Genomic DNA, 26,697 nt, shown 5'->3' with positions numbered 1-26,697 from the left:
CGGCAAATGTGCTTTTGACGCCTTAAATACACCATTGTCGGATTTTCGATCTTTCTTGGTATATTAATAACATTTATTCGCGAACCAATCGTAGATTTATCCACATCTAAACTGAATAACGTTCAGTTCAGCTATATATTGACTTAGATTCCAATCCACTACACGATTGGAAATTTATTGATCTGATTCCGCTGCTGCCTTTGGTGAAAACAAGCGCAATGTAGGTCAGCCCGTGTTTAAAAAACAAAGGTCATCTAAATTTGGATCCCCTTGTTATGTTACTGGCGTATGTATGTGTACGCATGCGCCTGTTAAATTTATCAAAGCCTCCGATATGATTTAATTTTGCTCAATGATAAATATAGGTGAGGATATATATGTATACACCTTAGTGAAGATTCGTGATATGTATTTATGCGTGTATACCAATCTACCTTATTGGAATGTTTCCTGATGATTAAGTTTTTCAGGGATTTTAATCACGCCAGAAGAAGGGGAAAATGACTTGGCAGCTGTTCTACTGACAGATATCGCTTTTGACATATGGCGTCTTTGTTTATGCGCAGGAAGGATAAACACTAATATACAAAGACGGAACTCTCTCTCTCTATATATATGTATATATATACATATATATATATATATATATATATATATTTACACACACATTGCTGAGAATCAAAAGATTACCATTCTCTGGTGCCACTCTGTCGAAGGAAAGATGGCCATCTATAATCTATATATATATATATATATATATATATATATATATATATATATATGGCAGACTCGTAACGTATAGATTCCCTTTGACGTTTAAACGTATTAAAGAAAAGTTTCTCCCTTTACCTCATTATCCTAAGCCTTTGAGAGGTGACTACAAATCTCTTCTCTTATGGCTTCGCGACGCCCATGTAACTCCCTGCCAACTGTTACGATTTTGATGGCATGAAAAATAAATCAAGATGATGTTTACCAACGTCTATAGAGATATAGACCTTGATGTTCACCACATCGTGTTTCGAAGAGCACGCACAACGCTTTGGTGTAATGATTATTGGTTTGGCAGACGAGTAATAACTATTTTTCGATCCTACTGAAGTGACCAAATTGCCGGCTTAGCATGAGCACTAGTGTTCGATGTGGCTATACGTTCATTCAGAGTTGTCTATTGCTTTTATTACACTGATGTGAAAAAAAGAAATTTAAATTCCATATCCCAGGACTGAGACGACGTCACTGACCTGCCGTGCTTCCGTGATGCCGATTTGTAATGTAAAATTAACTCCTTCCTATGAGTAATGTAAATGAAAACCATGAAACTTGCACGAGGGGTATTCTAATCAGGCCAATATACACGGAAGCTTAACGTCAGAAAGGCAGGTTTGCTGTCCTGAGGTGGTATGACTGAAGCCAGAAGATCAAAATCAGCCAGGTATATCTTTCGGAAAATTATCTCGAAATCCAGCATATAGGAGAGGTAAACTTTTAAATCCGCTGAGCAAGATTCCATTATCCTAAGGTGGTTTATTCAGATTAGGAGCCTACGTTACACAATTCCAGTCTTACGGGCCGGGGAGAGAGAGAGAGAGAGAGAGAGAGAGTTCACTTACCCTCTGACTGTGTGGTTAAATCTACAGCCAACACATTAAAATAGACTGATTTCCAGATATTTGCGCTGGAAAATTATAAATAAAAATTGAGTTATAACCATAATGATGAGTTTCCAAGAAAATTGACACCGTGTAAACTTTGCAGAGATAAGGACAGAATTGAATATGGAAAGATCATCACTCTGGTTCACATTACCATTTAAAGATAGCTTTTCCGCCTGAAGGTTTAAACTACCCATAATCCGCCGCGGTTTGGAGTTCTGCATACATACACATAGTGGGACCTGCTAGAAATCGACAAATTGCTAATTAGTAAACATCGTGCTAGGTCATTATGTATAAAATGTATTTCCTATATATATATATATATATATATATATATATATATATATATATATATATATATATATATGTATATATATGTACATATATAATGTGTGTGTATAATTCATGTACATATGAAATATACATTATGTAATAGCAAAAGGAAAAATTAAACTCTGGGCATAAATCCTGACTGATAAATTGTAGTAGAAGTTTGTTTGCAATATGCATGCAAGAGTAACAGTACAAACGGACATACAGTCGAGTGGTAAAAATATTTCCACTTGATAGGTGGAAAAGAGGGGACGAGCTGCAATCTCATTAGCATCTGAGGTCAGTGTTCTATTTACGGTTCTTTTTTATTTATGCGGGTGGCCTCCCACCTTTCCTCTGGTCCCATGATAAGTACATATCTTCACTAAACCTGTAAATATACTTTGATATAAATGGATCGAGTTTATACTTCCCTTGGCTGATAATACTCTTCTTACGAAAGCTTTCTTTTTATAAAACTTGCCTGGGTAAAGTTTCTTTCCAGTATTCTTTTTTTTTTTTTAATCGGCTTTCTTTTTAGCGCCTATTTAGTTGTGGGAGTGATTTTTTTTTTCACCACCCTGAACGAAAATTGCACTGCTCACCTCTGCGTATCTTATAAATTTTTAATGCTGTTCCGTTCTCTTTTCCAACAATAAACAGTGGAATTTTCGTTCATATCAATAATAAAGATATTCATTCATCCAGTTGAATAAAAAAAAGGATATCTTATTCAAATAATATACTGGAAAGAAACTTGATCAAATCCATTTCAATAAAAACAAGCTATATTTGAGGATATGATATCAACCAAGGAATATAAAAACTCGACACATTTATTTCAAGATAAATATATAAATGGTTTTAATGTTAAGGAAGTTGCCGACGACATGAAAATAGAAAAAGGATGTGAGCCCACCCGCATAGGTAAACAAGATTTGTAACTAGAGCACTGACTTCAGACCCTGATGGGTGTATGACTCCTCCCATTTTTTTTTTTTTTTTTTTTTGCAGTTATCAGGTATCAATATTTTTCCCAAAACCAACCATGATGTTCGTTTGTGCCGTCACTAGCATATGTATTGAAAATTTCTGCCACTAGACATCAGTTCTCTTAAAGATGTCGTAGAAATACCAAAGGTGAAACTGGTCAGGATTTTTATCGTGTTTCATTTATCGCTGGAGTACAACTGCGTTGATAAATCACGTGTTGGGAGATGTCGGAATTGGTACCAGCTTATACTTCACTTTTTGGCAGAGTCGGTAACATACTGAAGTCCTGATTTCTCCTCTGTCTGCTGGTTCGAATCCACCAGGGGACGAAATTATTATCAACTAAAAAATTCCCCTTCGGTTAACATATATGAATATATATTAGTTCCGAGGTAGAGCGAATTGGATATGAAAGGACATTTGTAGCTTATGCATATATCATATATATATATATATATATATATATATATATATATATAGATATATATATATATATATATATATATATATATATATATATATATATATATATATATATATATATTCCCTGCTGTATCGTTCTCTAAGAGATGCAGCCGTTACAGCATCAAAGGTTAAGATCACCAGCTACAGAGAGAGGGTAGGGCGGATGGGGTGAGGGTTTGGGTGACATTAGGGGGAGAGGGCTGTCGTGAGTGTTGGTGACGTTTGTTTACCTCAGTGTGGCACTCCTGCCTCGTTGTTGTTATGGGGTTTTTGTGCGGTCGAAGTGTGTGCGTGTGCGTGTGCGTGTTAGTGTGGGTGTCATTGTGTATCTGATCTGTATGCGTGTGTAGTTATACTTTTTTGTGCGTATTCAAGTGATGGCAGCGTATAGGTTATGGCATGGGTCCTGAGGCAAACGGTATTTATATAAACTTGAAACTGTGCGTCTTTTCTCTTCAACGGATCAAGTTGGCCTTGTGCCAGCACCATTTCTAGTTCCTTGAGCAGAGGAATCATATCTATCCTCTTGGTGTTTGTTACCATTCCCAGATTCATTTTCCATTACACATATTTTTTTTTTATTGCAGCGTCTGTGGAGGACCGGGGATGGCAAAATTCCAGGAATGGATAGTGGCGGATCTGACGCTGACAAAGGACTCTCTCTCTCTCTCTCTCTCTCTCTCTCTCTTTCCCCTGTTTTGTACCGTTTGATTGATTTTCTTTTTGCTGGGTATCTTAGTTTACGTTTGTCCTGTTCGAATTATTTTCCTTTGCCGGGAAGACCAAATTCAATTAGTTATTGTAAAATTGTAGTTACATATTCATAATTTCATATTCTTGCTTAACTGAGCTGTTCATCAGATATTTCGTTTGTCGTGAAGCCTGGAGAAGCCCATCTGCTCTTTTCCAAGCGTTATCTGTTCATTTGTTATATGCTGCAAAATTATAAGACATCTGCAACGACCTATTTTTCCGTAATATATTCATATAACTATTCATGTTTACGTTATGTTTTCATATTTAGAATAACGATATTACGAAGCGATGCTGTTTTCTTTGCATATCAGAAACGAAACAAAATCCACTGACATAAAAAGAAAACCCGGCCATGCCTCAAGAAGGGAAAGCGCATTCTCGAACATTACAGCCTCCTAAGATATCTCCACATTACCGAAAATGCAGCCGGGTTCCCTGGCGTTGGCTGGAGGGTGGTCACGTGGCACCGAAAGATTTTTGGAATCTGTCCAGGGTCACTTTGAACCTGCAGGAATCGGGCAGGAGAAGGAAGGCGAGGGAGCGAGGAATGTCTTTGTTCTTCGGGAAGATATGATGGTTCGAGGGCTTTCGTATTCAGTTTCAAAATCTCAAAGCTTGGAAGAACCTGAAGCTTAATCTTAAGCGATGATCATTTCTCAAGACTAAGAATCGTGAAAGAACCTGAAAAAAACATTCAGGGTTGTGCAAATAACCGAAACACATCTGTAGTCGAAATGGAGGCAACCAGAGGTCAGGTCAAGACGAAAGAGATTTGTCTGGGAATGGTGTAGTACCTACGGTACCTTAAGATTCGTTCATTGGATGAAGAAAATGCGAAAATCTGACAGACCCCAAAATGATTTTGCAACAATGAGCGTGCCTTAACGAAGGGCATTTTTGACATGTGAAGTTTTATATCGGTTAACTTGGTTCAATTTTGCCAGCTGGAATTATTCATAAAATCGTTTATCGACGAATGAACGTTGGTAGATAGTAGTAGATGTTATGATCAGAACCCAAAATTCGTTTTGCCAAATAATATTTATCGTCAAAGTAAAGTTCCGATGTATCATAGTCAATAAAACACAAAGAACTGTGAACAATTCTAAAACCTTGAATAGAAATGCAACTGCAAAATAACATAGTAGAGCTCTGAACAAGAGGAGAACTATTTTATTTTAATTCCTAGTTTTCAAATAAGTTCTAGTTTGCTAACACAAACAGACCAGTTTAAAAATGTCATCTACAAATCAAGTAAGGCCTGCATTTCTCATCGGGGTGTTTTTGCAGACGAAATTTTTCCATAAAATAGCCTTGAATGGTCATAACGACCGGTATAGGTGTCTCCCCCTATGGTCCGTCAAAGAATGCTGTACGATTGCAGGGGGGCGGGGGAGGGGGGGGGGGGGCGAAGTCGGAGGAGAAGTAAAAGTCATTGAGTATTGTGTCATAGTCTCGAGTTTTTATTTTGTTTCAAAATACTAGTTAATGTCATACTGCTAATATGGAAAGAAAACCTTACTTTAATGGTTTTTCCTCAAAATAACATGAACTATCTTATAAGTACGTATTATAAGAAACTTTTGCTTTCTTGTATATTATTGCATGATGTCACGTAATGTCTGATAACTTGATATGAAGCCAAAAAAACATAAACTTACAAAGCACGCCTCAATGCCCATATAAGGAAAAGCGAAGAATAAGAATAAATAAGCAAGTGAGTCAATCAACCCCGACAGACAAGCACAAGCAGGACGGCCGCCAAAAAACGAGTGAAGGGAACAAGGGAAACAAATGGGACTCGGAGAAGCCCGAAAGGTGTGATCATCACCTGCGCTTAATAAGAAGGAATTGATTATCCGTGACTCCAGGCGTGTGTATGGATTTTCGATAGTAACCCGGCCATACAGAGCCAAGTGCTACAGTGTATATTTAGAGTATTGTCATGATCGAGGGGAAATCACCCGGACACGAGAAGAGGGTGAGATTTGGACGAGGTGCGGAAATATAGTAATGGTTTACATAGACCCTGCTGGTCACGATCAGCAGGAGCGTGTATTTTTGATCACCACAACGACGCCCCAGCTTCTTGATATCCCCACCTTTTCGTGTTATGACTTTCCTGTGGAAATCGTGAAATCCGATGGTGAAATAAACACAAACGCTTTTCTTTCCTTCAAGGTCGAGACAGTGCATGGTCTCACTCTTTCTACTTTATGCTGGTTCTTTTCTTTCCTTAAAGGTCGAGACAGTGGTCTCACTCTTTCTACTTTATGCTGGTTCTTTTCTTTCCTTCAAGGTCGAGACGGTGCTCTCACTCTTTCGTGCTGGTTCGAATCCCACCAGAGAAGGTCGAGCTGATTTTTTCATTCATATTGCCTTTGGATTCAAGATTTCCAGGGAAAAGCAACACCAACAGAGTGAGGAAATCGAGTGGTTAGTAAGTGACTGTCGGTATTTTAAATACCTAATGGTCTGTTATTAATTAAAGTGGTGGGGCTGAGGTCCAAACATGCACTGAGCTGCGTTGCTTATTTGACAATGGAGAATACAAGATGAGATTTAGTGGCTTGTTTTAGAGACGCACTGAAAGAAGATGATCTCCCGGTTGCCAAAAGAGGAGATGACGGGATGGCAAGGGAAGATCCCGGTGGAGCAAAAGGCGACAGGTATAATAGGTCGCAAAGTAACATTCATTGTGGCTTCGGCAAAAGCAAATTGTACGGTGTTATAGGAAATGTGTTATAGTTCTCTTCTGTTTACTTTAGTTCTTTCCATTATTTTGGTAGGTCAGAATGCAGATAGCTTCTATCTGATATGTATATCGCTTACTGCAATAACTGTTTAAGTTTTGTTTGGAATGACCAGTTGTGACTTGGCTTTTCTCTAGTCCACATTTAAGTCGTATGAAGTATATTCAATAAAGCTTACTTGGAAGAAATTTGTATATCCATTTAATATGCTTCATTAAACACAACTGTGGGGTTTTACTTGACGAATTTAGTTGTGCTGAAGGGATCGCGAATACAACGCTATTCTAGCTTACTCAACTTATGCCAAAGTGTAGTAAGGACATGAAAAAAGTTTCTTTCAGTCCTAGTTTGACAAAAGAGAGTCAATCTTGTCTCACCTCAACATCTTCAGTGTTGTGTAACATTTGACACGTATCAGACCTAAGGTCTAAAGGAGGGGTTTTCAACCTTTTTCTCCGCTCGTACCCTTTCGGGCATTTGTAACACCAGTAATGTACCCCCCTCACTATGCATAATGTGGAAAACAAAACCAACTCAGAAAAACATAAAATTGTGCATATTTGCAAGTGCTGTACAGAAGGGAAGTAAGTACATAACTCTCCTGACATAACCAATAATATTGTAAACATGAAGAATTCCATAAAAAGGAAATTTTTTATAATTAATTACCTCTGCCTATGCAGTAAATGTTCAAGGTTATGGTACTGAGCTGTAAAAACAAAATGCATTATTATTACATCGGCTGCAAAGGGAGTCAATGAAATGGCTGAAACTATTTTCACTAACTATCCTAGTTGGCCGAGGAGCAGTTTTTGCTAAAGCACATGGAAGGTCGGCATCTAACATTCATTCGAGAGCCATGGGGAGCGCGTACCCACTGACAGACCCTTGGCGTACCCCAGGTTGAAAAAACCCTGGTCTAAAGAATACCACGTTAACCAATCAGGGACCAAAACTTGTCGGTTATGACGTCAGATCTTCGGAGTTTGGCCAGCGAGTCCTCCGCCATCATTTACCGTTTGATCACAATCAAGCGGGTGTTCTAGGTGAGGATCTTCCGTGTACCCTTTAGCTATTGTCGTTTGCAAAGTATATCATTAATGATATTGTTATCTGAACATATGTATAATATAAAATGGCTCGTGACTGAGCTATGCACAAGTGTTTTTCTGATAGGGGTAAAAAAGGAAGAAAGCATAAGGTGTGTAAAAAAATACTATAGATTTCCTTTTCTCTCTTTTCCCCACTGAATATAGAACCAGGGATATCTGAGGCCAGTTTCAAATTATTACTGAAACATAAAACAGAAGTAGCGAAAGGAATTTTGGTCAAAATTTCAATACTCTTCATGTTCTGAAAAGTAAAGCCTAATGTGTTATGGAAAGAGACCTTGAGAAATCATAGAAGCAAATGATATTCCATGATTTTGATGCAAATATGAACAGTCGTATCATTTTAATACAATTGCGGCGATAGAAGCAGCAGGATTTCCTGTAGTGAAATACTTTAGGCATTAGTCTGGATCATTCTGCATTTGCAATTAAAACTACCTCTGAGCACAATATTTGTGTCTTTGCTGAAGCATGCTTCACACCTGTTTCAAGCGCGGATCCAAGAGAGAACTTTTAACAAGAAGTAAAAGCGATCTAAAAACATCATATAAGGTTTTCGATAAACTTATAAATGTCCATGGCCTTCGTGTATGAATGTTAAGCTAGCTCTGGAACTGATTCCGGAAACAATTGTGATATCGCTAAGGTATTTTAGAAACTGAGGATAATTCCAAGACAAAGACTGGGAGAGAGCGAGTTCCTTCATTTCGCTTGCGGATTCCTGGCATGCATATGGTCTGAACTTCGTAAATCAAGACGAACTTCCTGAATGCCATGTGTAAATGGCAAAGTCAATGAAACTGAAAGGCAGTAAAGGTCTTTACCATTTTCAGAATGGGTTGCAGATTTCCTCACAATCTTTTGCTTAAATTGCTAAAAATGGTAAAAGGCAAATTCAATATTTCATGTACATTAACCTGCAGATTAAACCAAGATGGCCTCAAGCATTTCTTTACTTGTCTACGACAGATGATAGCCTATAGGTACGAGTGCTATCAGCTTCCAACGACAATTGCAGTGAAGCACACAGAGTTGTATCACACATTTTAGGGAAAGACAGTCGTCTTATGTGATCAAAATATAGCATAGATGTCAGTTGCAAAGAGGATAATAGCTGGTCCATTTCAGCTTTTGGTTGATTAGCACTCCTACTTCCATAACGACGACGATGAATCACTACAGCCTGAACTCAGTCTTTCTGCAAATGTGCTTTGATTACCAGACAACTGCGATATATGACAAGGAAGTGAATTCACTGAAACTTTAGAATGGCCTGAAAATGAACAGCTGCTGGATGCAATAGAGAACGGAAATTCAGAGTAATTCGGTGACAATAATTCTAAAATATCCGTATATTGTATTAGATGTATCAATAGGAGATAATTCATGGGCAAGTATGACAAACAGATGTGGTAAAAAATTTATTTCTGAATTACTGGTATTATGAACTAAATGCGTATTTTATTAAAAACAATGAAATCCTTAAATATTCAGTAAGATAAAAGCATTCGATGAATGGTAAAATGAACATTCTAGTATATGGCTGACTACTAAATGGGTCCCAGATGGCATAACAAAACTTACCCCCTGAGAAGGTTCCCCACCACCCTTTTACCCCCTCCCCCTCCCTTAATTTACCTACGCCTTGGTTGACCTGATATTTCTTAGGCCTTGTTTCCGATCCGTTTAGGTGTCATCGTTCACTTTCTAGTATCACTTCATTCCACCGTTGGTTCAAGAGTCTGAATCGATGATCTGATAGAATCTACATTTTTATGACAGTTACAGCGCAGGACCATTAGGGGCTCAAGTTTGAGTGAGGTATTTGCCTCACTGAAAGGAAGAGAAGAAATGTACAGGTAGTCAGGAAATAGTGAAAGCGGAAGGAATAATTATAGCCCTTCACTTATTCCTGCTTTGTGCGTCATGGTCCTCCCATATTCTTTTTTTTTTAATGCTTCAGTTAGTCTACAGTGACGTCTCAAAACTACGAAGAAAACTGTTTACGTCTTTCAATGCTGTTTCCCTGTAACTTTTGTCTTTAGTTTCAAGATGGCCAAACTTCCCCTTAATTAAAGATGATGACTTGTAAAATTTTATTTTTCCTTTCTGAAACTAGAATTTAACGGTTATGGGGTCTGCAAACATGTCTCTTTTACAAACGAAATACAATCAAGGGCTGCTTCCTTTCCTTTCTCAGGTGAATACGGATCACCTGATAGAAGCTTTGAGTGAAACAGGGAGCAACACTCGTGTTCTGTTTGGAAGAGAGACTGGCAGCAGACTGCATAACCATTGAATTCTAGATTTGAGAGAGGAATACATATGAATTTGCAAAGGTTTTTTTTAGGTCATTATAAAGGGAAGTTTGGCTATCGATTACGACTGAGGAAACAATGGAAAAGGCCTTGAAACCAAAACAGACAAAAGTGACAAGTAAACAGGTTTTCTCCTTTCACCAGATATTCATTCTTATCCCCAGTGAATGCTGGTTTAAGTCTGAGATCTTTTTGATTTTGCAAGGACATCCGTCACAGTCGGCTTTGTGTGTTTTTAATGGCACACCTATTCTCCACTTACGCATCTTAATTACGGCTGGGAGGAAGGTAATACTAGACGCTACACTTAACTGGAGGTAACGTAATTATTCATTTGCTTAGTATTAATTTTTTTATAGTTATAAATATTTGGGCTTGGTCTACACAGATTACGGATTCAGTGATTTTAGTTACCACATCCAATATCTAACACTCACCATGTAAAGTTCAAACATATCAATGTGATCTTGTCATGGCTCTCTTAGCAGACGTATATGCGTTTGTGCTAATATTGATAATGTAAATGTATGAAATGAAAGTATTTACTTTCCCTTGAATCAGTAGTACTACTCATACGGATAAATATTTGGGCAGTCTTATCAGCCGCCCAAATGATTTGTAGGGCCTGCGGTATACTATTATAAAGTATTGGTGTTCAAAAATTATAAAAATTATGGTAAAAGAAATTTATTTAAATAATTTTTGTTGAAATCAAACATTCATCTTATAGCTACGCAGTTTTAGATGTTTCATCAGCTTTTTCCTCTTATTATTATTTATGTATATATTTCATCTACATCACTCTTGAAAATATATTGCATTTATGTACACAGTGAAGACTAATACGCATCCCATATTATGATCATAAAATAAATTTGTTTCCTACCTAACGTTATGATAGAATTGCTTAATATCCCCTGCACTGCCTTCACGTTTTCTATATCAAGCCTTGTGGGAGAAAACGATTATAAATAAACGGTACAATATAAGGGATACTATGCTATAATAAAAGACTGGCCCGTATTGAATGACTCGTGTACCCATACTGACACACCTATTGTCATTCTGGTCCAGATTCCTTGGATTAAGTCTGATTACATCCAAGTCACCAGCGATTTTATGGCTAAGTAAATGAAGCGTTAGAACATTTAGTTTTATATTCATGAAGCTTTCGAGTGCTTTCGTGAAAGAAGGGTAAAGGATCAGTCACATAAAAGTCACGTATAGGTACGAATATGAAGTGATATATATAGTGTGTGTGTGTGCCTGTGTGCATGTGTGGGTGTTGTAACCCAACAAATTACAGCCGAGTTGCTTTTTTCTTTGGCAGCCGCGTTCTTGAAGGGGAAATGATCTTGTAATCCACTTTGAAGGATAGTTGTATGCATGTTTATTTACGTGCCTGTATGTAGGCCAAAGCGCATGGGACTTTTCTTTCCTTCCACTCGACAGAAAATCTGCTGAGAATTCTGCAGCAGATCTTACCTTCTCTCTTCACGAAACCTTTTTACATTTACTTCATGAACCTGATCATTCGTCTAAGACATTAGCTAAAATCATGTAAACAACTCTCATTGATTTTTCATAAAAACAGAACAAAGAAGATTATATTAAAAAAAAAAAAAAAAGGAAATGATTAGGATAGTCAATACCTCAGATTCTTTTGATGCTTAATCCCACTCAGTATTTTCTCAAACGTTAATCACTCGAAAGGCGAGAGGGACACATCCAAGTGTTGAAACACGCGTCTAGTGTCAAGAGATGAACTTTGAATGGTTGTAAACGAGGATTATAACGGAGTAACAACCAAACAAAAGCATTTCTCGGTTGCATTCGAGATTAGTGTTCTGTAACGGGAGCGCAGCACCACATAACAATCCAGAACTAATGCCGTCAGGCAACTGACTGACTGACTCGGTGCTCGCCTCCTCTGGTCCGGGGAAGCTGACCGATGGAACTGAGAACAGCTGCCAACGTTGCAAGGCGAAGCATTTCGAGACTTCGCTCGGCTCTGATAAAAGATCGCTCAAGTCTTGCTTCTGAATCTCGATGTTGAAATCTAGGAGAGAATTATTTAGAAACGCCGTATCCGTTGTATTCTTGAGTAATAACGGTATCTTGAATAGATTTACTGTAACGATTCTTATTACACTGTAATTCATTTACAGAAAAAAACGAGTTTTATCCGTCGTCTAAAGAAAGTAATTAGTACTACCGTAAATTATTTACCTAAGGAAGTAATGTAAAATAAAATAATCTATGGATTATAAATGATATAATAAAGGGTGACAAACTGCCAAGCCGCCACTACCAGCTAGATACGAGGAGAAATTGTTCCTCCATTAACAGCAAACATTTCTCTTGGCTTTGTTAATGGATTTCATCAAATATTTATTAAATTGATGCCATAATGTCAGAGGTCAACTACTCCAAATTAGATTAAATCATTCCAGAATTTCAAATTAACCTAGACGAAAAGGTCACTCCCCTCCGCAATATTTACAGAATAACTACTGGAAATTTCATATTCATAAAAAAAAATAAAAATTTAAAGTAAACGTTGTGACAAAAAGTACCTTCAGGGTATTATATTACAATGTGGTATTAATAGCTCCATGAAACTTGGAAAAACGATAATTGCTATTATCACACTGGCTCTCGGAGAAGAAACGTCCCGCGTAAGTTATCAGCGCTACCTTAAGGAGCAGAGGACGCTTTCCCCATCAATAAAGAGAAGAGGCTCACGCGAAAAGACACCGCTTTCTGCATTGACTGATATGTTTTTTGTTTGTATGATGCTTTTACGTTGCATGGAACCAGTGGTTATTCAGCAACGGGACCAACGGCTTTACGTGACTTCCGAACCTCGTCGAGAGTGGATTTCTATCACCAGAAATACACATCTCTCACTCCTCAATGGAATGGCCGAGAATCGAACCCGCGACCACCGAGGTGAGAAGCAAACACCATACCAACCACGTCACTGAGGCGATACTCTCTGACTGATATGACCTATTCTAATATGGGTAACGTAATTTAGTCTCCCTTCTTCGTCATCCCCGTAATGGGGTGGTGCTGTCAGTGGATCTCATGCCGTGAACTGTAGGCATTACTTAAGGTTCTTTGCAGCTTTCTTTCACCCCCTAGCTGCAACCACTTTCGTTCGTTTTACTGTACCTCCTTTTATAGTCTCTTCCTTCATCTTGCTTTCCATATTCTCTTTACAATTCATAGTGCAACTGCGAGGTTTTCCTCCTGTTACACCTTCAAACCTTTTATTGTCAATTTCCATTTCAGCGCTGAATGACCTCATAGGTCCCAGTGCTTGGCCTTTGGCCTAAATTTTATGTTCTGCTCGACTCAACCCTTCTTCGTCATTACTGTTAGAAAGGTAGTCTGTAATTTCTAACATTTCGTAGTTTATGCCAGTCGAAATACCTAATAAAAACATAATTTATTATTATTATTATTATTATTATTATTATTATTATTATTATTATTATTATTATTCTCAGGAAACAAAACAAAAATATGTACTTAGCTGGAGACTAACCATGAATTGCATAAAAAAAAAAATATATATATATATATATATATATATAAATTATATATATATATATATATATATATATATATATATATATATATATATATATATATATATATATATATATATATATATATATATATATGAAATCGTCATCTTAAAATATTTCAAATCTAGTAAGTTTACACATTAAAGATAATTCTCTATTCTAAGCAGTTTATTTTCTATAGTATATGTTTTATACTAACAAAATTTTCTGTTTGTTTGCAGTTACTTCAAGAATGATATAGTTTTTGTTTATGCTGAAACAATTTTCCCGTTGTGAGTCTTTCCCTATTTCATGGTTTATTCACAAGAATTCTTCTTTATGGGAAGCGAGTCGGCTTTCACTCGGTTATACGAGGAGAAATGAGGGGCCCGTAACTAAGGGATGTTAGCTAGAGTGCTGAGTCTTCATTTACTTTAAATGAAACGGAAGACTGAACGTGAGTCGGACCAGCCATTAGATCGGAGGATCTGCAGTAGGAAATGGAAGTTGTGGAGAGAGAGAGAGAGAGAGAGAGAGAGAGAGAGAGAGAGAGAGAGAGAGATTCTAGCAATTAGAAAAGACAAACGGAAGTTGAACGGTTGTTTCTAGATAAAAGGGAAATCTCTAAAATGAAAAGAAGAAATTGTCTCGGTAAAACCAAATCACATAATAATATATAATTTATTGCCGTTGTCACTAGCAATTTGGGAGCTGGAGCATTGTCTTGTGTCAGACAATAGGTTCATCTGCATATTGCAACGAATACAGGTCGCGAGTATACATATGGATGAATCTATTGAGCAGGAATAAGGCTGCTCTGACATTAATTTCCATCGACTGACGACAGGGCTCCCGTATGCCCTGAGTCAGCCCGCTGGGTGGGTTTCCAATCAACTTTGTTTGAACAAATCTGAATATTAATGGCGAAAATCAAACCGTAAATTAACTGAATTCTGAAAAGGCAATAGACACACAAAGTGTTCTATGTTTTTGCCTTCCTTCGTGCAGATATTTTTATTGATGTAGTTAGGTTTATGTGACCTTATGTCAACACGTGCTTTTTGAAAATGTACACACTGAGGTTGATCTTTAGCCTGTCGGAGTGCGCATATAAATAAAGACGGAAATAACTAGATGAAAAAATAGATTAATAAATGAATTGATAGAATAATTGCAATTCATGAGACCGGCTGATATAGGATATTTGCTCAGGTGACCGGGTTTCTGCCTCAAGTACAATTCATCTATTCATTCATCTTCAGAGTTTAGTTTTTTTTTATCATATCATGTAAAGCTGAATGTATAGAATAACCTACATCCCTAGTCCAATTATATAATAGTCCGAGAAACGCATGATGATGGGATGATCTGTAAAATAAGGTAATTGCTCAAAAATGTGAAAAACAGTGGAAGTCTGAACCCACGAGCCGTCAAGCAACGAGAACCCGGTAAATTTCTTTTCTTGCTAAGCATCAGTTGTACAAAGTAGCCTTTAGTCTGTTCGGTCAAACCAACTACATCTGAACTCCCAGCATTTAACCTTTTAAGAAAATGGAGAATATGAAAATATCTGCATCTGACGAACTCTTGCCTGCGGCTTCGCTCTCCAACTTGATTTTTCTCAAGCGCGTCTTTGTATGCATGGAATCATTCTCTTCTTCATTTATTCCCAGTATGAAATACACGATTTTGCAGTTAATTATAAATTTATGATAGTAAAAGTTAATAAATTTGACATTCATCCTACCATTCCCCTTTTCATATTATTATTATTATTATTATTATTATTATTATTATATTATTATATTATTATTATTATTATTATTATTATTATTATTATTATAGGTAGCTGAAAATACACATCTGAGGAGCTCTTGAATTAACACGTTAAAAATTCAAGGCAAAATTAAAGAAATTGGACAGCTAGGTGGAAAGAAACCCAAGGCGGGGGTTTTGGTATCAGAAGTACAAGGTAGAAAGCAGTGCAGATGGGGTTGAAAAGGCATTGTGAACAACCGTGGGTCGAAAAAGGCGCACTGTAGGTGGAAATTGTGCTCATAACGGTTTGGTCAATTTAGCCCGCTGTCGACAGGTGCATTGATTCCCTCCTTAGGGAAATTTGCCGCTTCCTCTACTACCTGTGGCCTCGTAGGTTTGGGCGTGCTGCTGGTTTGGTGGAGAAGCAACGACCTTATTGTATTAGGGTGCCAACAAGTCACTCGGCTTGGTGCCATATGTCCTTCATTCTCTCGCATGCAAAGGTGTGGAGAGCCTTCCTGGCGGTTGTGTGTCTCTTGATGTTAACAGAGTTCAAAGACGATATCTTGCTACCTAACGGTGGCTCAACGGACATTTCTCAACGGACTTTTATTCATTTGTCTATTATTTTCATTTTTATCATTTTCTTTTGTTAACAAAAGAAAAACGACAACAAAATTGACATCATACGAGCCTACATAATTTTTCTCGTTGAGCTTACAGTGACTAAATAAATCTTTGGTATGTTTCATTAAAGCTTTGTTGTTTTACAACGCAGGAGTGTTAACCCAGCTATGACAGAATTCTCCGATATATTACAGTAGTCCGAAGCCATGCATGTGTCAGAGCTATACATGGTAATGTCTGTCCAAATGACCAGCCTCCTAATGACACAATTTGGATCGAATTGCTTTTCTCCCTCCTTATCTCAGAAGCTGACTGAGTGTCAAGTATGCTTTTCCATATTTCTGTACATTTTTTCAGACACCAATTGCAACATAGCAACTAAACCTGACGGAGGAAAAAATGAAATTAGCAATTGTGTGTGTGCCGCTCAGTAATGCTTAGAGAACTTGGAATACCAAACTCGACCTTCCACCAGGAAACCCGATTTCGATCTCTCGGAGAGGGAGTGTGACACGATTCGGTCGTAATTCCTGAGAATTCTTGTAGACTGATAGATTAATAAGTAAATTTATCAGTGAAAGTGTCTTTTTTTTAATGGACAGTGCATATTAAACAGTCTGATGTCTTGTTTGACGGTCACAGCGTGGCTATATTTCATCACCGCTACGGATCTCTCTTAGTACAGTTAATAGCTTATACGATACTCTTCTGTTAGAGCCACCTAGGAATAAGGTCAAATCATTTTGAAAATTATTGTAGGACACTCGAAGTAACAGATCAGTAAAAAAAATGGTTAACACAGTAATTATATGAATCTGATTTGTTTGCTAAGAATTTCCAAAATATGGATAGACGAAAACCTTTCATTTCTTAAATTATTTTATTGATATATTCCTTGATTTGATATGGAACGAGACATTCTCGAGACACTTTGTATACGAAATCTGACAGGCTGTGGCATAATCTTCTGTGCAGATATTACTGTCAGGGTTATAAAGCGCTGAAATTCAGGTACGTCTTGGTTGGCTTCGGTTCCTGAAATTAGCAACTTTACAAAATAGGATGAGTTTACAAATCAAGATTTTTACCATGACAATATCAGCATAAATTCAAGAAGCGTAATTCATATACATAATGAACCTTGTAAATATATTTTTTCCTTCTTTCTTTTTAAATCGTCATCTAGTGGCCGTCTCTGATCATCTGGGCTCACACAAAACGGTTTTGATTACATAGTCTCCCGGTGAGCTTTATCAGAAGGTAATTTAGAAATGAATCACCAATACTACGAAAAGATGGTGGTGCAAATGGTTCCTCTCCTATCCATCTTTTTGCACCGTCTCGAGCAGCCATCCTATCCCATCCTATCTGACAGAAAAACATCAATTTATGACCAGTCGTATTTTGGGTAGGGCCTCTGGAAACCGCGGTAGTGGAACCTTGGGGGCTGCACGTAAGCGTCGGGGATCATGTTTGGTCTACCGTCCATGATGACGGCTGGCTCAGGCAGGCCCTGGGTGATTCCGATGATGGCCGCTACGATGACGATGATCAGACCGAGCTGAAAGAGTAAAAGAGAACATGAGTATTGTTTGTTATGTTGTTTTATCATTATGTATGACGGTAAGTTAATGTTAATTCTATCGTCTTCTCTTCTCGTTGGTAGAAATATGATCTACAGTTCATGGTATCACTGATAACGGCAAAGTCATCTCTATCTTTGTCACTGCAACTAATTTTACTTTTATAGTTTCTATTTTCGTCACTGATGTGGTAATGTCATCATAGTCGTTATTACTGCAGTCATAAGTATTGGTGGTAATTGGTGAGCTGCTAACATGACACTGAGGCGTCTTGCGGAGTAAAAGGATTATTGAGACCATTTTCTCTCTTATCTACTTTGATCTTACTGTTATGAAAATTACTTTTATGTTATTACTTATAGCACACAGTCCTTCTATTGTTAGTTGTTGTTAAGTATTCAGTGTTGTGACTTTCTTCACATATGTATTTTTCTTTCTTTCGTCTTATTTTGTGTTTCTGTTTCAAGATTTGTGTCTGGCTGACTTCGCTACCGCTAATAATTTAAAGGACAATTACGCTAATATACGTATGGTCTAGCTTTATATCCATGCACCAAGTCTTTTCTCAGTTTAGTTATAACGTTTGGAATGTATCGGAATTATAACTTATCAAGATTCCATTGCTTTCTCAAGTTGTTTTGTAAAATCTAATGATGATTACGGACTGCAATTAACGCCAATACCTTCGTCTCCCGACATTTTTCATTTGTTTCTCTCTCTGATAAGTGAGCGCCAAAAGAAATCATTCCAGGAGATTGAAGGACCCATCTCTTTTCATAATAACGAGTTCAATCGTCTGCAGTCGTTTTATGCCATTTACAAATATGCGAGATTAAATGACAATCAGCCATGTTCAAAGTCCTCATTATTTAAGGGAATATGCTCGATAGAGATGGCAAACTAAGCTAAACTCGTTCACGTGAGAATTTTTTTCTTTTTGTGATTTTTTCCAGTGAATCCAATCATGAAGAAACAAGGCAATGAGCAGATATACTTAAAAGCCAGGATTCCAACTCGCATAAGTAAAACAGATAGCAAATAATATTCTGGTTTTCAATGATTGCATCTAAATATCTTTCCTCGTCGGCCATCTTTATGAGTCTATGGGTGTTGTCACAGGGATCGGGATCAATACTCTGATCGTATTTCATAGCCCTTCCGACGGGAGAAAATTTCTATATGAAAACGGTCCTTCGAATTGTCTGAGATAATCATACTGATTGCGATTGGATTTCTTGCCGTCTGTTCACTTGATTTTCATTTCTATGGTACTGTTTTCTTTGTTTATACGTTTTTGTCCTGACACAGATATATAGACACACGGATATATACATACATATATACATACATATATATACATATATATATATATATATATATATATATATATATATATATATATATATATATACATTCATACAGACACACACACACATATATATATATATATATATATATATATATATATATATATATATATATATATATACATTTAGCTATATATACACACTATTATACGTACGTGTGTATATACACGCTTGTGCATTTCTAGCACGGAGCAATGAAAGCAAAAATCTCTAATGACCCGAGGGCGAAAAACGAAGAGGCCATCAGCAATTCTGTCGAGAGGAGAAAAATCCTAATAACATGAAAGGCTGGAATTTTTGTTCGCGCTTGACTGACGTGGCCGGTTGACTGGGATTTTTGCCCTTCCCGTCGCCCCTCAATGAAGTGCCTGCAAATTCTTCTCGTTTATATGACTTCATATTTCAGTATGGAGGCCGATAGGACGGACAGCGTAACGTAACCAATCCAAAGTGTTAACAGGAAAAGAAAAGGGAATTGAAAAGGCGAGTCTTTATCCCCAAGGAAGTTGCAGTTTTCATCTATTATCGCTCTCATTTTATTACTTCTCCTCCCATATTTTTGTTCAGTTTCCTGAGATGTTCTCAGTGAATGTATACACCCGCCATTCTTGCAACGCACGAAACCCCATTAACTTGCAAAGAAAACTCCCTAATAACGAAATTCCATTTTCTATTGAAAATAGACTAGAGAAGAGAAAATAAAAAATCTACTTCGAAACCAACGAAGCATTTTCTAGGCGCAGCAGAGAACTTGCGATGGTAGGCATACTATCGGCGTTTTTCACCAATGCTCCTTGAGCTACGACTTACAAGGGATTTTACAATCACCAGTCGTTCACCGGCAATCTTGGCGTTCATTTAATATCTCGTGACTTTTATAATTCCATGGGAATCGTAATTTTGGTTAGGGAATAAACTTTTCAACTGAATTTAGTGAGGAATTTAGAAGACGTAGTTATTCAACGATACATCAATGCATAGCTTAAACCTATAACTGATCCGCCTGTTGAAAATTTTGTTGTGACACAGTCTGGACTTTATTTTACTTCTTTGGTAAAAAGTGGCCATAATCTGAACGTTTTATTTCCTCAATTGGTGCCATTTTAAGCATCACGCACCCGAGATAACTCGGCTTTTCCTTTTCTCACAGCGCGTGGAACGAAGCAGTTGTCAGCATTGCATCATAGATATGTACTACAAGTCTCCCACGACATGTATTGCTATGACTGTGAAAATATATCTATAAAATTATATCAATTTCATAATATGCTTAAATGGAATATAAGAAGTCAGATGGTATGACGCCTAGATGAATGACACCATGAGGGAAACGAGTCAAGTTCCACTTGCAGATGAGTTAATGATAAAAGGGAGATAGAGATGACGTGGGTATGTCCTTCGAACGAGCTTTAGGAGAAAAGCAGATGCTAGTGTCAACTAGCTCCTTACTTGGATGAAAACTATAAGACGGGAGGCTGGAGGTGAGTAAATATTTTTATGGGAAATGAATCCCAGCACAGACGTGAATGACGGAATTTTATTGAGACTGGGTCACGCGGCATTAAAGGCGTTGGCGTTGATAATGATGACATTATCATCATCATGTAACTAGTAAAGGCTGAACACTTGTTGAACAAAAGCATGATCATTTGGCCCGATAAAAGCACCATAAACAAAATCTCTCTGCAGTTGGTCACTTAAAAATTTAGGAAATCAAGTGCATATCATTTTCCACCGTGTAAGTTACGAAATCATTATATACATAAATTCAACTTGAACAAATGGTGCAGTCCTGCATAATGCAGAAGGGTAAAACTGGCAAGGAATCTCGCCTAAATTTACTCGCTAACAGGACTCAAGCGTCTGAATTCAAGATAGAACTTCCTTTTGAAAATCAATTTTTCAGCTAGTTCGGAGAGAACGCGAAGGATGGATGTTGACTTGTTAATGTGCATACACACTATTTTGGGAAAATGGCGCAACCTTACTTAAATCCTGGTCACATGGAAAAATATTTTGTAAGCATAAAACGTACTGAGACGGGGAAGATATCACAGATACTTTGAAGAGAATCATATCAAAGCCCCATCTGGATCTCGCCAAAGCCAACGGCCAATTCTGTCCGCGACTGTTCACGTCCCTAAAGCGAAAAGCAAATTTGGCGGGGACCTCTGGAGGATGGGCGTCGAGTAGAGAAACAACACGCGAAGACTCTGAGGACTGAGTCCCGGTCCTCAGTTTCGTCAGTAAAACTGGTTAGCTGACCTTTTACCAGCGTTGCCGTTTTTACTTCTTAACAGTGGCTTTTAGCAGTGTTACCATACGCAGTTCTAATTTTCAAAGAAATCGTAGTCGGAAGCGAACGTTCGTGAGCTTCAATTACGCTGTTCATCTCAGCTCATGAAGGCACTTTGCAGGTGAGTGCTTCACAAACTTTCAACAAACGTTTTTTTCACATACTTAGGACGTCAATGGTATTGTTACTTGATATACAGTAAAATATACGCTTTCCCATTTATTTTAGACCTGTCACATGCAGAAATAAGCCGGATACGTTTTATAACTTCATTTTCATAATGAAACGTCAAAAGGTAAGTGAAGAATTTCATTCCTCAGTGCCGTGGCCTGTGGTCAGAAAAGCTACGGAGGGTTGCCAGATGTCACCAGAAAGCCACACTAGTAGACGAAATTTATCAAAACGGCAACCCTGCCCTTTACCAGCGGTTCATATCGAAGCGATAGTTGAAGTATTGACTTCGAAGATCGAGGATTTGATCCACTAAATCCAGATCGAATTGTGAAAAATGTGGAGTAGAGAGGGGAATTCTCATCTTTCTGTTTTATTTCATATGCAAAATTTTTTTGATATGGTTACTCATTTCGAAATGGTTAAAAACAAATGAACGGGCGTTATTAAAGCAATGGAACAGAGAAAAGTGCTTTTATATGCTTTTCCTACTTAACTTTAAAAAAGGAAAGGGAAAAAAATAGAGAGCGGTAGCTAAAATTCTCTACATTGCTGACTCGCAATTTATTAACCAAAGCATCAGCAATAATGTTATTTGCTTAATTAGATTGCTTTTCCCATACTATAGCATAGCGAAGTCCAGAAAAACGTTTTGAGATATTCACAGCCACGTATTAAAAAACGTATTCTTTTAATTAATTCCAGTATCACATACTTTGACACCATCCTTCAAAATGTACGCTGAGTGTCTCCGTCCAAATTAGGTCTTCTTTGGATTACGTTGTTTTGACTTTGTCAAATGAGAAAAGATAAACACCAGTTTCTTTTTCAAAGGCTTCTTTGGGAGAGGTCCCTTTCGGTGTAAAAATGTAAAAACAGAGCACTACAAAGCCTTCTAGTACAAAGAGGCCATTAACAGAAAAAAATCGCCTCACAAGCACATTTTCGGACATCATTTAACATCTTTCCGCAAAACTTTTGCACTCGGTTTTGTATTTTTACTTTGAATGGCGCCTCCACGAGAGCAGTCTCTGAGTAATAGTAAGGGGTATCTTCTCTCTCTCTCTCTCTCTCTCTCTCTCTCTCTCTCTCTCTCTCTTTATCGTGTCGAAAAATAGCATAGCGCAAAAAGAGTAAGATGGTAATTGAATCTGATACCTAGTTTCCTCCGCCATAAATTATTATAAAAAAATGAATTCGAGCTTAATTATGCTTTAGCGCGGGGAAATGAACGTCATTAAAGCTGTCGTCCATAAAAAGAGGAATTGACACAAAAAATCTTTGATGTTTTGTTCGATTTTTTCGACTGGAGGGAGTGGCAATTAAACATTTTTCTATTCACAAACGAATGCGAACAAGAACGCTCGACATCCATTCGTAGTGTAAAATGTATGAGAATTTAGATATATAAACTGCAAAGCTATTGATACTGACAAAAGAGCCAAGACAGGCGAGGATGCGAGCACAACTCACCAGATTCATAGCTGAGAGGACTTCGGTGTTCACGATAAGTTAGTTGCACAGAACAGCTCCCCTGGACGAGTGGTCTCGATCGCTGGAAACTTTGTAATGGCTTTCAGGAACTAATGGTCTGCTTATATACAGGATATACCAGATTACCGGTTGCCATAGTAACTGTCTGATGAGATCAATCTCCTTTTTTTCGCTTATCTACGTTCACTTTTCGTTTCATTTCTAGTTTTTAGTCGGTACGAATTTTTTCTTTTTTTATCGCGACACGGCACATTTTTATTTCCGGTATCAGATCATTTTGTTGCGCAATTACAAGCAATACAAAATTATGTGTGTATATATACGTGTGTAGTATATATATATATATATATATATATATATATATATATATATATATATATATATTATATATACACGTATATAAATAATATATATATATATATATATATATACGTATACTACACACATAATTTTGTATTGCTTGTAATTCCACAATAAAATGATCTGATACGGGAATATATATATATATATATATATATATATATATATATATATATATATATATATATATATTTTGTATTGCTTGTAATTCCACAACATGATCTGGATACGGGAATATACATATATACTAAATATATACATATATATATATATATATATATATATATATATAATATATTATATATATACACAAACACAAACACACACATATATATATATAGATATATATATTATATATATATACGTATATATAATATAATATTATATATATATATATATTATATATATGTGTGTGTGTGTGTGTGTGTGTGTGTCTCCAGTCGGCGAAGATAACAATACTTCAGGGGGTACCATATTACATCAGTAGAAGGCCATAGTTTATTAAAAGCGTTTCGCACACAATTCTCGGTGCATCATCAGTCTGTGAACAATAAACGTAAATACATTAAAAAAGGAATTCACAAAATTACAAGGTTATTAAAAATTAATGGCTTAAAAAGAAAAGCAGAAGTTAAAAGTTAAAAATTCTTTAAAACACTGTAAAAAGAGAAAGAGAACTAAAACACCATCCATCCAAGGCTAAAGACGAAGAAGGAATAGCAAAACCTGACGTCCCAAACAAAAAGTCAGTTATGCCAAAATACAGAGGTGAAGCCGTGGTAGGTTACGACAAAGAGGGAACTAGCCTTTTAATAAGTAATGACTCCATAGTAGTTAGATGATCTGGATCCGTTGTATATCCAATAATAGAGAAGTGCTGTTTCAAGACCTCTATTTTGCATATAGCAGCATGATTTTTAATGTTAGAAAACCCTGGTTGTTCAAGTCTCTGGCCTGTGCGAAAACTGAAAACCATGTGGCTGCAATATCTCACTTGCAATAGCCTACGAGTAGATCCGATGTAAGAGCCCGGACATCCAGGCCATGTGAATTTATATACAACATTAGATCTCATGAAGGACTGCAAGCGATCTTTACAGCTAAAAAATGAACCTATCCTGCATGGATTATTAGAAATAAGTTTTAACTGAAGACAGGAAATTTCTTGTTCAATGATCTGTGTTAGTCTACGTGAGAATTTTGTACCAAAGACTCTTTTATAAATTTATCAATGATTTTATCTCGTCTGCATGGGAACGTCATGAAAAGAAACTTCAAAACCTAGGTGTTGTCATTCCTGATTTTTATCAAAGAAATTGCTGCATTTTTAACATGTCCAATTATATTTTATCTAAGAGAGAGGAGTTCTTACTCGTAGGCTATTGCAAGTGAGATATTGCAGCCACATGGCTTTCAGTTTTCGCACAGGCCAGAGACTTGAACAACCAGAGTTTTCTAACATTAAAAATCATGCTGCTATGTGCAAAATAGAGTTCTTGAAACAGCACTTCTCTATTATTGGATATACAAAGGACCCAGATCATCTAACTACTCTGGAGTCATTACTTATTAAAAGGCTAGTTCCCTCTTTGAACAATAACATCACGGCTTCACCTCTGTATTTGGTATACCTGACTTTTTGTTTGGGACGTCAGGTTTTGCTATTCCTTCTTCGTCTTAAGCCTTGGATGAATGGTGTCTTAGTTCTCTCTCTTTTTTTACAGTGTTTTAAAGAATTTTTAACTTTTAACTTCTGTTTTTCTTTTTAAACCATTAATTTTTAATTACCTTGTAATTTTGTGAATTCCTTTTTAAAATGTATTTACTTTTATGTTCACAGACTGATGATGCACCGAGAATTGTGTGCGAAACGTTTTTAATAAACTATGGCCTTCTACTGATGTAATATGGTACCCCATGAAGAAGTAGTATATATATATATATATATATATATATATATATATATTATATATATATAACTGTTATTCAGTCCAGTTATAATACAATTCCTTTAAAACATGCTCATTTCTGTACAGCTACGCCACAATATTGATTCAAAAAACAGTTAATCTAGTCTTGAACTACACACACACGCACACACACACACACACAAGACACACACACACACACACACACACATATATATATATATATATATATATATATATTTTAAAAAATCACAGTATGATGCACCTGACTTCATGATATAAGCGAAAACCACAGGAAAAATAATAGGCAGAAATTCTAACCGAGCGCTTTCGTCCTTTAATGAGCGCCCGGTTAGAATTTCGGCCTATTATTTTTCCTGTGGTATGCGTTCATATATATAGCTATATATATATATATATATATATATAATATATATATATATATATATATATATATATATAGAGAGAGAGAGAGAGAGAGAGAGAGAGAGAGAGAGAGAGAGAGAGAGAGAGATCAGAATAAACTCGCTCTGTTTTATAATATATATGCTAAGTATGTATATATAATCATATATACATATATCATATATATATATATATATATATATATATATATATATATATATATATATATAGTTTTCTGAATATTATACACTCTCTGTTTTATATATATATAATATATATCTCATATATATATATATATATATATATATATATATATATATATATATATATATATATATACATATATATATATATATATATAATATATATATATATATGATAAGCATTAAGCAACAAATGTCCTTTAATATCTGATTCTCCCTACCTTGGAATTATTATATTTTCATATATGTTAACCGAAGGGGAATCTTTTTAGTTGATAAGAAATTCGTCGGCTCATGGGCTCGAACAACGGAAACCAAGAATCAGAAATTAGGCTAGTAACGTCACCTCCTTTAGGGATAGACATAATGTATATGCGTGAATACACACACACACACATATACTTATTATATGCCTTTTCCCTTCATAGAGGGTATCTGCCGAAATGTTAACCTAACAAGTTATTCTGAGATAAGGTTGCAGTCCCACACCCTTCTCTAACCAAAGGCTAAGTTAGTCATCCATAAACGGGCTGAAATCGTTTCCAGCCCTCCTTGGGATCGAT

General features: G+C 36.6%; 1 protein-coding gene and 1 long non-coding RNA gene across 2 annotated transcripts in view; both read right to left on the bottom strand.

Moving 5' to 3' along the window:
* Positions 1-12,285, bottom strand: part of LOC135205557 (uncharacterized) — a 183,411-nt gene extending 171,126 nt beyond the window's left edge. Inside the window, exon 1 of the mRNA XM_064236322.1 lies at positions 12,020-12,285. The gene's annotated coding sequence lies outside the window, so the exon portion shown is untranslated. The remainder of the gene's footprint in view (positions 1-12,019) is intronic.
* Positions 12,286-17,188: 4,903 nt separating this feature from the next.
* Positions 17,189-23,319, bottom strand: LOC135203894 (uncharacterized). Its single transcript, XR_010312077.1, has 2 exons — positions 23,218-23,319; positions 17,189-17,888 (listed from the first exon to the last, which is right to left on the bottom strand). It is a non-coding gene; the product is annotated as an uncharacterized LOC135203894 (long non-coding RNA).
* Between the last annotated feature and the right edge of the window lie 3,378 nt (positions 23,320-26,697).

The sequence above is a fragment of the Macrobrachium nipponense genome, chromosome 24, assembly GCF_015104395.2.
Source record: "Macrobrachium nipponense isolate FS-2020 chromosome 24, ASM1510439v2, whole genome shotgun sequence".
Classification (NCBI taxonomy): domain Eukaryota; kingdom Metazoa; phylum Arthropoda; class Malacostraca; order Decapoda; family Palaemonidae; genus Macrobrachium; species Macrobrachium nipponense.
Note: the sequence above shows the minus strand (reverse complement) of the source record. Positions and strands in the feature narration are given on the sequence as shown.